Source organism: Bos javanicus, chromosome 16 (genome assembly GCF_032452875.1).
Source record: "Bos javanicus breed banteng chromosome 16, ARS-OSU_banteng_1.0, whole genome shotgun sequence".
Taxonomy (NCBI): domain Eukaryota; kingdom Metazoa; phylum Chordata; class Mammalia; order Artiodactyla; family Bovidae; genus Bos; species Bos javanicus.
In genome coordinates this window covers 3,943,186-3,960,958 of record NC_083883.1, presented here as the reverse complement: position 1 = coordinate 3,960,958, position 17,773 = coordinate 3,943,186, and the positions used below count along the sequence as shown (strand labels likewise).

The following is a 17,773-nucleotide window of genomic DNA, read 5'->3' as shown; positions in this document are numbered from 1 at the left end:
TCCAGTATTCTGGTCTGGAAAATTCCATGGCCACAAAGAGTTGGACACGACTGAGCGACTTTCCCTTTCACTTCACTTTCCCCTCTTGGTCAGGAATTTGACCAATATTTGGGAGATACTTCGTGATCAAATTGTGTCCCACAGTGCTGGGAGACTCATTCCAGATCAGGTGAAAATTTTTGAAAAGCCACTCTAGGTGCTAAATTTTGAACCAGGCCCCATCAATAATTAAAGATCCTCTGAATTCTAATTATACTCCAAGAGACATATTCCCTTGTTGCTTCTCCCCATACCTAGAATCACACTATTACAACCATTTTATGTTACTGATGTGATCTGTTTTCTCATGATGTCTAGCTAGATAAGTTTTGTTGAAGGCCTGGTTATACACTGGGTACTGTAAGAGACAATCTTATAAATTAGACAGGATGTAAGTAACGCAGCTAGTAACATTTGACAATGAAGTAGTGAAGCAGGGAGACACAGAGCACAGCGTGAAAACAAGAACAAATGAAGACAAAGATTGATGTAACCAGGTGAAATCCAGTTGCCGTAATCTAGTGACCAACGGAGCCGTAACTGATTTAACTGCTATCTGCAGTTTCATTGTACTGGCCATGCACACCTATGCATAGCTTAATCTCTGAGAGAAGTGTGTGCTACTGGCAGGATCAACCAGTTGGAGAGAAAAAAGTTTCCATTTTGCTTACAAAGATATAATTTATGAAGTTACTGTAAGTCATAATTAGTTTAAGGAGAAAGTGTTCCTTATAACTGGAAAACACAGATTTAAACCAGTAATCCTTTTAGATAGAAACCATAGAAATTATTTTTTAATTAATTTATTTATTTTAATTGGAGGCTAATTACTTTACAATATTGTGGTGGCTTTTGCCATACATTGGCATGACTCAGCCATGGGTGCACATGTGTTCCCCAGCCTGAACCCCCCTCCCACTCCCTCCCCATCCCATCCCTCTGGGTCATCCCAGTGCACCAGCCCTGAGCACCCTGTCGCATGCATCGAATCTGGACTGGCGATCTGTTTCACATATGTTTCAATGCTATTCTCTCAAATCATCCCACCCTCGCCTTCTCCCACGGAGTCCAAAAGTCTGTTCTTTACATCTGTATCTCTTTTTCTGTCTCGCATATAGGGTCATTCTTACCATCTTTCTAAATTCCATATATATGAGTTAATATACTGTATTGGTGTTTTTCTTTCTGACTTACTTCACTCTGTATAACAGGCTCCGGTTTCATCCACCTCATTCAGTTCAGTTCAGTTCAGTCGCTCAGTCGTGTCAGACTCTTTGCAACTCCATGGACCGCAGCACGCCAGGCCTCCCTGTACATCATCAACTCCTGAAGTCCACTCAAACCCATGTCCATTGAGTCGGTGATGCCATCCAACTATCTCATCCTCTGTCGTCCCCTTCTCCTCCTGCCTTCAATCTTTCCCAGCATCAGGGTCTTTTCCAATGAGTCAGCTCTTCGTATCAGGTGGCCAAAGTATTCGAGTTTCAGCTTCAACAGTCCTTCCAATGAACACCCAGGACTGATCTCCTTTAGGATGGTCTGGTTGGATCTCCTTGAGTCCAAGGAACTCTCAAGAGTCTTCTCCAACACCACACTTCAAAAGCATCAATTCTTCAGTGCTCAGCTTTCTGTATAGTCCAACTCTCACATCCATACATGACCACTGGAAAAACCACAGCCTTGACTAGACGGACCTTTGTTGACAAAGTAATGTCTCTGCTTTTGAATATGCTATCTAGGTTGGTCATAACTTTCCTTCCAAGGAGTAAGCGTCTTTTAACTTCATGGCTGCAATCACCATCTGCAGTGATTTTGGAGCCCAGAAAAATAAAGCCAGCCACTATTTCCACTGCTTCCCCGTCTATTTGCCATGAAGTGATGGGACCGGATACCATGATCTTAGTTTTCTGAATGTTGAGCTTTAAGCCAACTTTTTCACTCTTCTCTTTCACTTTCATCAAGAGGCTCTTTAGTTCTTCTTCACTTTCAAACTGATTCAAATGCATTCTTTTTAATAACTGAGTAATATTCCATTGTGTAAATGTACCACAGCTTTCTTATCCACTCATCTGCTGATGGACATCTAGGTTGCTTCCATGTCCTGGCTATTATAAACAGTGCTTCGATGAACATTGGGGTACACATGTCTCTTTCAATTCTAGTTTCCTCGGTGTGTATGCCCAGCAGTGGGATTGCTGGGTTGTATGGCAGTTTTATTTCCAGTTTTTTAAGGAATCTCCACACTGTTCTCCATAGTGACTGTACTAGTTTGCATTCCCACCAACAGTGTAAGAGGGTTCCTTTTCTCCACAACCTCTCCAGCATTTATTGCTTGTAGACTTTTTAAAAGCAGCCACTCTGACCAGCATGAGATGGTACCTCATAGTGGTTTTGATTTGTGTTCTCTGATAATGAGTGATGTTGAGCATCTTTTCCTGTATTTGAAACCATAGAAATTATAACCATATTTGCAGTTTACTCAGTTGTATGTAACTATTCCTTTTTGTTAACAGCTTTATGAAGCCATCAGTTTCCCTATTAGAATTCTTCCATGTCTTTCCCAGTTCAGCATTATAACCTGAAAGTCAGAAACCTGTGTTTTATCCAAACGTCCTTTTTATAAACCTTCTTGAAGAGGAGACATTTTTGCAAAGGCATCAGTGTGAATAACTGTCTATAATGACAGAAGACTTATGAAGGCAAGTTTAAATCTGATTGCAGTGTAGTTGACAAAGCAACCCAGTTACTGCTGTGACATGCAACACTTTCAGATATTTGGAATTATGACTGATAATATTCTACCAGGAGATAGATTTTAGGGAACTCCATATACTCTCTAGAATATCTGTATCATTTACCATATAACTTAAAATTTATTGCTCATGTGACAATACCTCTCACGTAGTTTAACATACCAAAGAAACCTAGTTAGGTTAATGTCTTCCTTTGGGGTGTTTCAGGGACCCTTTGAAGCATCCCAAAGTTGGCTAGAGGTAATTTGATTTGAGAATTTTTGTCAAAAGAACCTTAAAAAACATTTAAAAGTACAACAGGATCATAGCTTCCTGTGAAAAAATAGTTATTTACTTAGCCAAAGTGACAATAAAAAATTCCAAAAGTAAATATAGAACAGATCACTTAAAAGGTAAAGAAACTTAAAATATGTTATCAAGGGCAGTTTAGCATCTTTAGAAAAGTTGTCTGTTTTGACAGAGAGAAAAACTAAATTTATGTTTTGCACCAGCTTACTTTAAAGATTCATTTACTCAAGTAAACTTGTTTTAAAGTTAGTCCTGACTGATCATGTACAAAACCCTTTTGGGAGTCCATCTTCCACAAATATTTCATCCCTTAACGTATTTTAGCACAATTTTAACTTTTGAGTTTTAGAATATCTGGAGAGATCCTAAAGCATATATTTCTAAAAGTTCACTCAAAACTCTTTTCCCATTTGCACTTTCTTTCCTCAAAAGTTTCTTCACACTGAGTTACTTTCCTTGCTGACATATCATGTCAATGTCTGGCAAATGGCACCCCACTCCAGCACTCTTGCCTGGAAAATCCCATGGACAGAGGAGCCTGGTGGGCTGCAGTCCATGGGGTCGCTAGAGTCAGACACGACTGCGCGACTTCACTTTCACTTTCCACTTTCATGCACTGGAGAAGGAAATGGCAACCTACCCCAGTGTTCTTGCCTGGAGAATCCCATGGACGGAGAAGCCTGGTGGGCTGCCGTCTATGGGGTCACACAGAGTCGGACACGACTGAAGCGACTTAGCAGCAGCAGCAGCATGGCAAAACCAATACAATATTGTAAAGTAATTAGCCTCCAAAAAATAATAATAAATACTTTTTTAAAAAAAAGATCTTATTAAGCTTATGTTAAACCTAGGCACAATGAAAGTATTATACTTAATATTGTATTTAATATGTTGATCACTTAAGACATGTCTATATTAATTACATCAACAAACTTTAACAAAATACCAGGTACTAATTTAATAATGAATATTTTCCAGTTCTTGTGAACCTGAAATTCATTTAGCTTAATTTCTCTTGTATTTAGAATTGTTTGGTTTGTAAGCACTTACTTTTATTTAAGCCAATTAAATAGAGCTCTTTTACAAATCAACCACAGCAATGTTATCCAAAGGCAAAAAGTGAAAGTGAAGTCACTCAGTGACCCCATGGACCCCATGAACTGTAGCCTACCAGGCTCCTCTGTCCATGGGATTTTCCAGGCAAGATCCTCTGTCCATGGGATTTTCCAGGCAAGAGTACTAGAGTGGGTTGCCATTGCCTTCTCCAGAGGATCTCCCCAACCCAGGGATCAAACCCGGGTCTCCCGCATTGTAGGCAGACGCTTTACCATTTGAGCCACCAGGGAAGATACTACACTTGATCTTAGCCAAAAGGCCAAATCCACAGAGTGGCCTCAGTGCTTATTTCAAGATTTTAGTCCTGAGTCAGGCATAGCAATGTAAACCCCATAAGTTTACAAAAAAGCTTGGATTAAAATTGGGTTTCTCATACATGGAACAAGGCAAGCTCACTTGGGTAGATGGCTAAATATTTGCAGAAAAAGGACTTAAGATTTCTAATTACCTTGGACGAGCCAACTTCTAAATTATTTTACCCTCTCTAAAATTTGAATTTTAGAAGACAGCAGAGATGAGGGTTCCTGAGAAGACCAGATAGGACATTTTCATCTCAAAGATACGGGCAAGTTCTTCCTAGGATGACTTTGTCTACCCTTTGTTTAATACTGAGGGGGAAAGAGGTGCAGGTAATAGGAAAGACAGGCTGAGGAGCCCACCTCGCGGCCCTGGCCTCCTGGGAAGGCGGCAGCCAGAGAAGTGGGCCAGTGGTGCCTGAACCAGTACGTGCTGTCACTGCACGGAAGTAGTCTTTCTGGGGGCAGATGCCCTAGGAGCCGGGTCTATTCTGTGACCCTCTTATCCTGCTGTGGGAGTCTTCAAGCAGCAGCTGCCCTAATAGCTCTTAAGTGCCTGACCCCATGGCACACAAGTTTAATTGACCTGGTCCTCAGCTTAAAGGAGAGCCCTCACCTCCTTGGGGGATAGCTACTGTGCCACAGTGCGCTGTGGGATCTTCAGAACACACCAGAGAGTAACCCTGGCGGGAGTTCCTCAACTGCTTCTACAGCCAGTAGCCTGTTTACAGAGGGTTTGAGGAGAGAGAAACGAGAGAGTTGCTGTGGGGGTGGGCAGGAACCTTAGAGGAAGCACGTCTCATTTTAGCTTAAGCAGTTAGTACTAGATGTCTGTGCATCACCAAATTACAAACAACCAAAATAAACCAAAACCTAGCTAGCTGGAAAGTCACACTAACGTGACCTCCCAGTTCCATTAGATCTATGGCGTTTGTCCAAAATGCTTTATCAAAGGAGTTTTCCTTCGCAGGGGAAGCTCCCCAAGCTGCAGCTGAAGTTCTCCACTGTCAAAGTTACCCAGGGCTCCTAGAGGGGAAACTGGAATTGGATACCAAGTCCAAGGGAGCCTCCAGAGCTATTCACTCATTCTCAGAGTGTTCCTCCTTTGCAAAGTACTTCTAACTGCAAGATTGCATAATTGTGAGCCATTCATGGGCCGTTGCTCTTCTGATCTCAACATATCTAATATATGCCCCAGAGAGCTTTCCTTTAGGGTAGATGAAATATTTCCCACTTCTATAAGTTTGATAACACCAAAACACAAAAGATGTAGGTGAATTTCAACAAAGACAGCACAAATTCCAGCATCGATTCACAGAGCAACTGGATCCCGGCTCAGGTAAGTAAATTTACTCTACAAAACAAATGAACTAATTGCAACTAGGCAGCCTAGCCACGTCAGAACTAGTTCCCCAATGAACTGGTTCCGACTGAGGTAGAGTCCAGCAATAATTCTCCTCTCCAACAGGGTACCCCACCAAATAGGTTTGTCCCATAAAGGAAAAATCCAAATTGAGGGGGAAATATGTTCCCAGCGTGCACAGCAGAGCGACATACCCTACAAAATCAAGTCTGTTGACTCATAACACAAAAGGGCACGCAAAGCCACAAACAAATCAACTGGCTATCAACTGGGGAGACTTACCCTATGAAATTGAGTTCATTGACTTGTAGAAGTTGGTCAGTTCCTTATTTCAAACTGCTAAGCACTGGGGCAGCTGGTGCCACTCCCCAGAATCTTGAAGGAAAGATCAAGATGGTCCTGGCAGCTGCTAGGGCCTTGTCCCAATATTCCTTGACTGGGGCCAGCTAGCCTCTAGCAGCAAGGATCCTGGATGGCTAAGCCAAATTTGTTATCAAGTTCAAGCTCTCTCTGCTTGCCACATGACAGGCCAATGAATCTGAGAGATGAGGTGTTGAGGCAAGGAATATGACTTTATTTGGAAATACAGCTGACTGAGAAGACGGCAGAATAATATCTCTAAATAACTATCTTGGTGGGGTCTGGATGCCAGCTTCTTTTATGGATCAGAGATGGGAGAGGTGAGGAAGCAAAGTAAAACAGCCATTAATCTTGCGAATATCTCCTAGAATGGCGAGCCTCAGGCAGGGGATGTGTTTATTTCTTCCTGGTTGGGAAGATCCCCTGGAGAAGGAAATGGCAACCCACTCCAGTACTCTTGCCTGGAAAATTCCATGGACTGAGGAGCCTGGTTGGAGAAGGAAATGGCAGCCCACTCCAGTGTTCTTTCGTGGAGAATCGCAGGGATGGGGGAGCCTGGTGGGCTGCCGTCTATGGGGTCGCACAGAGTCGGACACGACTGAAGCAACTTAGCAGCAGCAGAGGAGCCTGGTAGGCTACAGTCCACGAGGTCTCAAAGAGTCAGACACAACTGAGCAACTTCACTTTCACTTCCTGCCATCTACAGGTGGACAGGGTTCTGAACAAAGGCGCTTTAACAGTCGAGTAGAGGGGCAGGGTTCTCTGAGGCAGGCTATTATATATGATTATAATAAAAGCAAAGGAAAGCAAGTCAAAGAAACAGTTCCAACATGGAGGCAGAATTGGCTTTTCCCTTCAACAATATGATGGAATAGTATGCAGTCATAAAAGACTAAGAAAACTTTTATATATTTATAGGAAATGGTATCTAAGATATACCAAGTAAAAACTGAAGGATGCAACGTAAGGGACTAACGCTTGTGTAACATTTTTCTAAAGAGGGAAAAATAATACGTGTTTATCTTCTTGTCTATGCATAAAGTTCCTGGAAGTTTACAAGAACATTTATTGAGTCCAAGGAGGGGCGATGCATGGTTGGGGATGGCATGAAAGGGGTCTTTTCACTCTATAACTAACTTCTTGAGTCTTTTCTTTGAAAAAAAAATAATTTTTGGCCATGCCATGCAGCATGCAGGATCTCAGTTCCCTGACCAGGGATCAAACCCACCCCTCTCATGCCTTCTGATTTATGGAGCACATGAATGTGTTGTCTGTTAAAATTAAATGAATAAAAAGTAAAACTCCCTCTTTATATTATCTCAATTTAGTTTTTTAAGGAGTTGTATTACACTGAATGATTATAAAATAACTCATATGTTTATCTATTCTATGAATTCAGAATATGTTTAATATAACACAATCTTTTAATATGAAATATGTATTTTGCTATACTAATTTGACTATATATTGCATGTTGTATCTATCCGACATATATTTGTTTTAAAGGTCTTTTTATAAGAAACAGTCTGAAAGGAAAACATCAGTGATTATTTCTGGGTAGTTGACATAGAAATGATTTTAATTTTCTTTAGGAGCTGAGATGTCAGCCAAGTCATTTTGCACCAGGAGGTCTGGACTCCAGTGCTGGGTACAAGACCTCACAGGCAGCCTCCTGTGAGCAAGTGAAAAAAAAAAAAAAAATTTTCTTTATACTTTTCCTGTTTCTCTGGTTTATATGCCAAAGGTAACTGCTCCTAATAATCAGGAAAAAACCATGCTTGCTCCCACTCCCCTCCGTCCAGGGATGAAGCTCAGTGACTTCAAAGCGCCTTTTGAGGCCCTGCCTGTGTTTTCCCTCCTCTCCTATCAACCCTCCCACTGCCCCTACAGGAGGCTCTGTGACTCCTGAACAGACTCCTCGGCCGCTCTCCCTGTGCCACAGAAATGCAACCCAGACGTCAGTATCCAGCTCAAACGTCCTCGCACCCAGACAGAATCAGTGGCGCCCTCCTCTGTGCTCCGTGACCTCGGGAATGGACTCCTTAGGCATGTGGCCCTTGTTTCCTGAGTCACTGGGTCCCCAGGAGCAGCCCAGGGGCGGATTCAGGGTGGACGCTGGGAAAGTATGGGCCCAGCGTCTCCCCTGTGGCTCTCTCTACCTTCTGCAAGACGGAGGTGCTAAGAGAGTTACTGTTGGCTGCAAAGCTCACTTTGCTTTGGTGTCTCCTTTCTGTTTGTGGGCTTCTGGGCTGTGATCTTGGTGTCCTGGCGGACCTGGCTGCAGTCCTTGTTCCCATCCCGGTGGGGCCCTCTACCTAGTGGGATTCTTCACAGAGAACTGCACAGATTAGCCCCCAGCAGTCCAGTTTGAGGGGAACGCACTCTGCCCAGGGTGGCTGGTCTGCCCAAGACAGAGGAGGTGTTTTTCTCATGTCTGTTGGAGAAAGTGGGGCTGGGAGATGTCTCTGTCCCAAAGACTTCCAATCCCTTCCAGGTGCCTTCTGAGTCTTCCTTCCCACTCCTCTCCAGAGGGAAATTGGCTGGAAGGGAAGCAGATAGAAGCAGGAGGAGGAGGCCCCATCAGCCATCCCCTTTCTTGGAGGATCTGAGCCTGTGCTTTGCCTCATCACAGACTCACAGACTGGTACAGAGAAACAAAGCTGTCAGAGAATCCCACTCCTTCCCCGGCTGTCAGAGTGCAGATACCCAGTGATTCACCAAGCCCTGCCCCAAGTCTGCGGGCAACTGAGCCTTAAAAGCAGAGAGGAGCAGATGTCAAATTCCCTTCAGATCTATCTATGCTTTCCCTTAAGCCCCGGCTTAAGAGATACAAACATTCTCCCCTAATCTGGCTGCTGTTGCTCTCATCCATATCCTTATTCCCAAAGAGATTTACTAAGATTTACTAAGATTTACTAATCTCAGCCCAAGAACTCAGACACTTGGCCCCACTTACAGCGTCTGCTTTGTATGACAGTCAGGGCTAGACTGGACGTGGTGGGCACATAGCCCTGGAATGGACACGGGCATTTACCTATGAAATTCAAACTACTAAGGGTCTCCTCCATGCCCCGAATCCTTCCATTAATGAGCAATAATGAGTAATATTTACTGAGTTCTTAGTATGTGCCAGACACACTCTGGGTGCTTCTCCTGCATTAAAGAAGCAAATACACTCGTTATAGTTCTGTTTGATACCTAAGGAAATGGAAGCAAGTGGCCCAAGGTCACTCAGCTAATGAATGGTTTAGCCGGGATGAACCCTCTGCCTCCAGAGCCTACGCTCTTAACCTTCAGGCTATTCTGCCAGGGGAGAGGCCTTCTCAAGTGCCCCGGGACCGTTTTCTCGCAGCTGCTTGTAAAGTGCACCTATTCCAGGGGAGGGCCGCAGGCCTGCCTCGTCCACCACTGGAGATGAATTGGTTTATCAGATCCTGCCTGAGGATGACCCCTGGCCTTCTTGAGATGAGGATGGGGAAAAGGAGCCTCGAAAGAGGGCATGGTGGTCGAGGAAGAGAGGATAGGGATCCTTGGAGGCACGCAAAGGTGATGGGGAGGAAGGGAGGAATGGTTAGGTCCCCCAGCTCAACAGAGACAACTCCAGGGAAATAAGCCTGAGCAGCAGTGTGGGTCGTGTGGGAAGGGCCCCTGGGATGACCCCTCAGAGTGCATGCTTTTGGTGTGATTCCTGGCGTGAAATTGAGGGTTTGGGGAGTGGACAGACAGAGGAGTGGAGTGGTGGAAGCAGCCCTCCGGACCTGACCAGGGCTTCAGGGTCCTGCAGGCCACAGCCTGACCCCTGACCCTCTGAGGGTGACCCCGGCCACTCATCAGAGCCCACAGTCTCATTCTGAGTTCTGACAACCCCCCTCCCCGCCGCTCCGCCGGCCCAGCCCTTGGCTCTCAACAGAGTGAAGTGGGTCAGCGGTAGGTGGATGCTGCTGGGAGCCCTCGGTCAGCACGGCCTGGACACGGAGGGTCCACTCCTCCCACTGCTCGCCTGCTGCTGTCCAGGCAGGGAGCCCTGCGTGCTTGCAGGATTTCACAGCCACGTGCAGAGGTGGACCAGATGACCCTCATCTGGTCTGTGCGGAGCTGAGCCCAGGGAGGCTGTCATTTGCCCTGGAGTGCAGAGTGGCCCAGCCAGGATTCAAACCCAGAACTCCACACGCTGAGCGTGGGGGTGGGGCCCCTTTCACTTGTCTACAGCTGCGCCCCAGGCACCCCCCAGCGGCTGCAGCTTTGGGGGCCTCACCTCGGGAGTTCCTTTCCTCCCCAGACCCTCCGGCCACCAGTTCTCTATTTGCTTCAGAATTGTCTGAAGAACACATTTAAAACAAAATGTGGATTCCTAGAGTTCAACCACCACGGATTCTGACTGTTGAAGGCTGGGACGGAGCCCAGGACTCTGCGCTCTTAGCAAACCCCAGGTATCTCTGAAGAAGGAGGCTCCTGATGCGCCCAACTATTCCCCATCTCAGAGGCGTCTGTCCCAAGCCCTTTCCCACGGTTTGTGTGTGGGCTAAATCGCTTCTGTTGTGTCCAATTCTTTGTGGCCCCATGGACTGTAGCCCACCAGGCTCCTTTGTCCATGGGATTCTCCAGGCAAGGATACTGGAGCGGGTTGCCCTGCCCTCCTCCAGGGGATCTTCCAGACCCAGGGATCACACCCGCGTCAGCAGGCAGGGTCTTTAGCGCTATGCCACCCGGGAAGCTCCCATGGAGAGGGCCCCTTTATTCTGCCTTTGTTTTCTATGTATTTCGAATATTATGAAGGCTGACGGGAGACTCCTCTAGGCTGCAGATGGGTTCCCTTTGTCTTCCGAGGCTCCAGGCTGCTTCTCCTGGGTCTTGCACATAGGCAGGGACAGGTGAGGGGACAGGACCACCTCTCGGGGTCTCAGCAGGAGCCTGAGGCTGTGCCTCTATTTTAGACCAGTGTGCTGCTCTCTTGCCTGAAATCACAAAACAGAATCCAGCCACCAAGGCAGTATTTCTCAACCTGCTCACATGCTACAGAATCCCCTCTTATTTGGCAAAAATGCAGATTCCTACCCCACCCTGATTTATTGAATTAGAGTAGGGGAGAATGCAGGGCCTGGAAATCTGCACTTGGCCAGCAGTCCGGTCAACTCTTATGCACGTGAATGGCTGAGAAGTCCTGCTGTCGACCATGGACTGTGGAGTGTCACAGACCTGGGTTCAAATCCCAGGCCTACCATGAGGTAGCTACGTGGACTGGAACTAATTCCTAACCTCTCATCTGTAAGACATGGCGTACTATACCGGCCTATTTATTGGTCTTGCTGTGAGGATTCAATCAGACCCTGAGAAAATTGATTCAAAGCACCAGGCATCCAGCCTGCTCTGAAGGCACACCCCATCTAGTGGCAAAGAGGATGCAGACATAAATGCCTCCCCTGGGAGGGAAGCGCTGCACATTACTCACCCCCCAGCAAACACAGAGCAGCTTTAAAACAATTCTGACCCTGCCTTTCCTCTGGGGTGAGCTCAGTGACATTTTCAAGGTGACTAGGGCCGTTCCCACCCTGAGGTGTGAGCCATTCCTAGCTAGGGTCAGGCATTGGCAAACCTCTGGTTGGCCAGGGTCCCTGGGACCTTCAGCCTTGCAGCAGGCTGCCAGGAACCGGGAGTCTACAAGTCCTTCCTTTCCCGGGCTCCCCTAGTCTGGCTGATCCAAAGAAATGCCAAAACTTGTAAAAAGCTTCAGCCATTCATAACGGGTCAGCTCCCTCGGGAAACACTCCCCGCTCCGCTGAAAGCTTGCCAGGCGACTTGGTGATGTCGTGCTCTCAGCCCACACAATGGGCAGAGCAGGAAAAACATCCCGCCTGTCCATAGGCTCACATCCTCCTGGGGCCCCACCCTGCGGCTCCGAGAGTTTGGGGATGGCGGTGCAGAGGGAGGCAAAGGGCAGCTGTGGAGGAGGGGAAGGGGGTGGAAGCAGGACCAGATCTCCCCAGTTTGGCTGCCTCCGGAACAAGCTGGGTGGGTTAGATTACAAGTCAAATCTGCTTTTTCTGGCTCCCCTGCCAGTCCCCGGAGACCACTGCTTAACAGCCCCGACACTGAAATGGACTAAAACCTGACCTGGTAAACAAAGCTGTTCAGAGGTCAGTCAGCAGGTAGGCACACCGGGTGGGAGGCCTTGCTTTGCACTTACTTGACTGTGCAAGCTGTTAAACCTCCCAGGCCCTCAGTTTCCACATCCATTGAATGGGAGTATTCCTGTATGTCCTGTCTACTACACAGGGTGTTCTCACAGCAAAATGGGCTACCATGCATGAAAGCCCCTCAGTAACCATAAACACATCACTGGTGTCATTGTCATTGCAGAGGGACTGGGGAGTGAGGTGGCATGCCTGGGGAGAAACACCCGTGAGGACATGGCCCTCTTCAGCCCAGCCAGCTGGCAACCTGAACCCAGAGAAGAGATCTAACAGCTTGGAAACATGGACACGTGAGTGCTGACCACAGGCTGTGAGAATGTTCAGACAGGCTTGGGGGCCAGGGTGGGGTAGGATAAGTGGAGAGGGAGCAGGGAAGCGTTTACTGGAGAACTTACCGGGAGGCCACAGTTCCATACTAAGCTCTGTGTTTTTCCTTAGCGTCCTGTATATTTAGGGTGGCCTTTTGGAAAAGGGCTTCCCTGATGGCTCAGAGGTTAAAGCATCTGTCTGCAATGTGGGAGACCCGGGTTCGTTTGATCCCTGGGTCGGGAAGATCCCCTGGAGAAGGAAATGGCAGCCCACTCCAGTGTTCTTGCCTGGAGAATCCCATGGACGGAGGAGCCTGGTAGGCTACAGCCCACGGGGTCGCAAAGAGTTGGATACGACTGAGCGGCTTCACTTCACTTCACTTCACTTTTGGGAAATGGAGGTTATAAGGGGCTAAGGCCCCCGTGAAGCCCTTGCATCAGCATTGCTGTAGGCCTATTTGGCATCAACAGAACTGAGCACGTAGTGCTCAAGGGGTTGATCAGGGAAGGCTTCCTGGAGGAAGATTTGAGGCGTGCCTAATAGGAAGACAGAGGGAAAAGGTTCCCACAAAACCCTAAAGTGAAAACAGACACGTTGATGAAAAATCAGGAGCAGGGAGGTCACTCTGAGGGCATCTACACCCCCAACCCCCATCACTGTAGGGACGGGAGCACTGAGGCCCAGCACCTGCCTGAGGCCCAGCGTCTGGCTGAGCTGCTGCAGGATGTGGGAGGGGATGTCCAGGCAGAGGTTCAAAGACTTGAAGGAGAAGTCGCCTTCCAGGGAAAGGTGATCCTTGGTCTGCTAGTGGGAGAGGAGTGTGCAGTGGGGGGTCAGACACAGAACTGGAGAGAGAGGAGGGTCAGGGCTGGGACCCAGAGGGCACCTCGCTGGGGTACGCACAGCCCCTTAGAGATGATGGTGGGAACCGGCAGGATGTCTTGAGGCCTCTAGGAGCACCTCTGTGGCCCAGGGCCACATTCTTTTGAGTATTCTGGGGGTGGGACGGGGGTTGGAGGAGTAGAGTAAGGAAACACCTAGAAATAAGACTGACTTTACCATGTGACTAAATGGCACAGGTCTAGAGAGGTCTAAACTCAAAGTTGAGGGTCACCTGGGGGCACTCACTACCCGGGAACAGGCGAGGAAGGGAAGGCTTGCAGAGGTGGGTTCCAGCAAGTTCTTAACGTATCGGATATTTCATTTCAATGTTAATTCATTCTCGTTCACAACTATGAACTATGAGGCCCAGAGATCCAATTCACTCTCTGAAACCTGCAACACTGCTAGGTACGCAGAGGCTGAGGAAGGGGAGGGAAGGTGGTCGTAAGTGAAAAGACCCTAGACAGGTTGCTCGTACCCTATGGGATTATCTGCATCTGTGAGTTCCGTGAGGAGTTTACTCAATTCTGAATCTTTAGCACTTCACAGAGTGGTTTGGACCAAGGAGATTTTTAATAAATGTCTGTTAAAGAAAAAAATGTGGACTTAGGTAATGGTTTGTTATCTAAATTTTAATGAGTGCCAAAGAATTTATGCTTTTGAACTATAGTGTTGGAGAAGACTCTTGAGAGTCCCCTGGACTGCAAGGAAATCCAACCAGTCCATCCTAAAGGAAATCAGTCCTGAATATTCATTGGAAGGACTGATGCTGAAGCTGAAACTCCAATACTTTGGCCACCTCATGTGAAGAGTTGACTCATTGGAAAAGACCCTGATGCTGGGAGGGATTGGGGGCAGGAGGAGAAGGGGATGACAGAGGATGAGATGGCTGGATGGCATCACCGACTCAGTGGACATGAGTTTGAGTAAACTGGGGGAGCTGGTGATGGACAGGGAGGCCTGGCGTGCTGCAGTCCATGGGGTCACAAAGAGTTGGACACGACTGAGCGATGAACTGAACTGAATGTTACCTAAAAATTTTGATTTAGGTAATGGTTTGTTAAGTTCACAGTACCTTGCCTGACATACATCTGTTAGGATACGAATGAATGTGTGTGAGCATTCTCAGTCATGTCCAACTCCTTGCAACCCCACAGACTGTAGCCCGCCAGGTTCCTCTGTCCAGGGAATTCTCCAGGCAAGAATACTGGAGGAGCAGTTGCCATTTCCTCCTCCAGGGGATCTTCTCAACCCAGGGACAGAACCCAAGTCTCTTGCATCTCCTGCATTGGCATGCGGAGTCTTTCCCACTGCACCATCTGGGAAGCCCAAGGGACATCAGAATTCTGAAACTCTAGTGGCAGTTTGGAAGGATGGGTGGGTTCCCATGGACAGATGGATTTTATTCCCTCCTGTGCTCCTACAACCCTTCCCCCTTGAGAGAATGATGCTGGCTTCCACCCTAGGGGACAGGCAACATGGCAACAGCCAACACTTAGGCGGTGCTTTTCTCCGTGGCCAAGAAATTCTGAGTGCTTTCCATGTATTAACTCATCTAATCTTCACACCAGTCCTGTGATCACCCCATTCTACAAATGGGGAAACTGAGGCACAGAGAAGCCGTTTTCGATGATCCCACAATTAGGAAGTGATGGGGCCAGGATTCAAGCCAAGACAGCCCAGCACTAGAGCTCTGCTCTCGACCGTCTTGCTCCTCTGCCTCTGTCGCTTGGGAACTCCAACCTCCCTGCCTCCTCTGGTACCCTGAAGCGGAGCAGCCAGTTCCGCCACCGAGCAGAACACTTAGCAGAGGTGTAGAAACACAGGCGGTTGAGGGTAAACTTCAAGTCATCACCTCAAGGCACGAAACTGGGCCCTGACTGCTGGGCCCTTCCTCCTGCTCCAAGGCAGCCCTCCCCTCTGTCCTCATCAGCTCCAGCTTTAGGAGTTCCCACAACCAGAGTCAGCCCCAGGTCTAGAAAAGCCAAGGTGGTCTGGCCTCAAAGCAAATGGCCCGCATCCTGCAATCCAGGTGGAAGGGTTTGCAAGCCTACAACCACGGCTGGCAACATTCCTCTTAGCATCTCTGAGGGACGCTTCTTACCTGTGAGCTGTATCTTCCTGTCCTTGGCAAAGTAGAGATCCGGCCAACCCCAAGACAGCTCCTTCCTATGCAACCTGGTAAGACTTGCCAGAAACACTGCATGCCACTGGAATTCCCAAGTGGTCTCCCATCCTCTGCTTGGATGCTTCTAGGGACAGAGAGCTCACCACCTCAGAAGGCAGCTGATCCACTAAGTAATACCCATGACCCAGTGTTTTTTATCATAAAACTCTTTGCATGTTTACTTCCCCAGCTATACTTAAAGCTCTGTAGAAACAAAACCAGGATGAAGTCATCCTAAAGTCTTGCAAAATCTTTTAGATAGAAAGTGCTTAATACATTCTTGCTACTAGAGATCTTATCAAGGGTGAAGAATGCAAGGAAAAAAGTATGATCTAATTTATCAGCTTGCAAACAGCAGAGCAGGGATCTGAATCCAGATTCCTGTATTTTGGAGCCTTGGATGTGCAAGAATCTTCCCTGGAAACCCAGGACCCCACTGACCCCTCCCCCAGGGAAAACACGGATGGTATAAAGTCTTGGTTGTGTCTGAAGAAAAGAAAAGCAAAAAAAAAAACAAAAAAACTCTTGGTACTTTTTTTTCAAATGAACAACTCCCCCTCCCCCAAGTAACCCAGACCTCATGAGAGGAAGCAAAGACCACTTCCTAACTGACGCTGAGACTCTGAGTTCCTGCAAGTGGGGTCCCAGTCAGGGTCGAGTTGGTGTCTCAGATACTGGAAACACAGCGCATGTGGTCAGGAAGTCTTGGATGAATAATGAGTAAATGTGAGTGGGAGGAGCTCAGAGACAGGAAGATGAGGGGCTGGGCTAGAAGGTTGAGCAGGGAGGACCGCTGATGGCATCCTAGAGGGCTGAGCGTGTCCCTGCCACTCGGATGGGCCCCCGAGTGACACAGTGCTGCACAGCCATGCCTCGTGCTGACCTCACCAGGATGGGGAGGACTCGGGTGCAGGAGAAAGCGATGGTGCCCAGCATCGAGACAACTTCCCAGGGACTGGGGGCTGGGTGAGCAGCTAGGAGAGGCTTCCTTAAGGCAGACGCTGCATCAGATGATTCATCTCTGGACATGTGTTACTCCAGGTGGCCCCCCAGCAAGAGGAAGGGATGGGGGAGGAGCAGAAAGAGCAGCTGGCAGAGGGGAAGGGGCAGAGAGACAGAAGGCACCAATAAGTGGCCTCTGCAGTCCCTCCAGCCGCCACCCCGTCCGTCCTGTCTGAGGAGAGCTGGCCCCCTTCCCTGGAACAGGGCACCGCCCGTCAAAACGGACGTCACCTACAGCGCTGGAGTGGCAGCTGGGCCCCCAGTGCCCAAGGCTGCCTGCTGAGTTGGTGGGGAGGCCCGGAGGGGCTGGGCAATGGCAGGGGCCTGCGGTGGGGTGGGGCCCAGCGCCTCGCCATCCGGGGCTTCTGGCGGCCTGTTAGCCACATCCGCAGGTGACCCGAGGGCGAAGGCCTGCTCCCAGCTGCCAGGAATACAGCAGGCAAGCCAGGTGCCAGCCGCCCACACGGCCCTGGAAGGCAGGGGCCGTCCTGTGAGTGCCACACCTCGGGATGGCAGGTGGGGTGTGAGCTCTGACAACCCCCTTGCTCCACGGGGCACAGAGCCTCAGGCTCACTGCGGGAAAGGAAGCGAGAGTCCGCTCCCAGGGAGGCTCCGCAGACGAACCCTCCCAGTATGTGTGTGTCTGTGTGTCTGTGTGTGGGGACCCGTGGATGCTACTGGCCTCTCTCAGCCTTTAAAAGCAGGGGTCAGGGGCTTCCCAGCTCAAAGTGAGATCCAGAGTCCCTCCCATGCCCCACAGGACTCCATCCTGGCTGCGCACTGGGGTCAGCTGGGGAGCTTTTAGAAAAATGACTGATGGGGCCTCCCTCGTGGTCCAGGGATGACTCCATGCTTCCAACGCAGGGGGTGCAGGTTCGATCCCTGGTCAGGGAACTAAGATCCCCCTGTGCTGCAGAATGCATGCAGCCAAAAATAAAAACATAATTTTTTAAATTTTCTGACACCTGGCCCCACTGCTGGAAAATCTGTGAATTTCCAGCATGGAA

At 48.4% G+C, this 17,773-nt stretch overlaps 1 long non-coding RNA gene across 1 annotated transcript in view; it reads left to right on the top strand.

Annotated features, from left to right (window-relative positions):
- LOC133227497 (uncharacterized) overlaps window positions 1–17,773 on the top strand; it is a 57,601-nt gene extending 39,828 nt beyond the window's left edge. The window contains exons 2-3 of the long non-coding RNA XR_009729846.1: window positions 12,573–12,696; window positions 15,064–17,773. This is a non-coding gene — a long non-coding RNA (uncharacterized LOC133227497). The remainder of the gene's footprint in view (window positions 1–12,572; window positions 12,697–15,063) is intronic.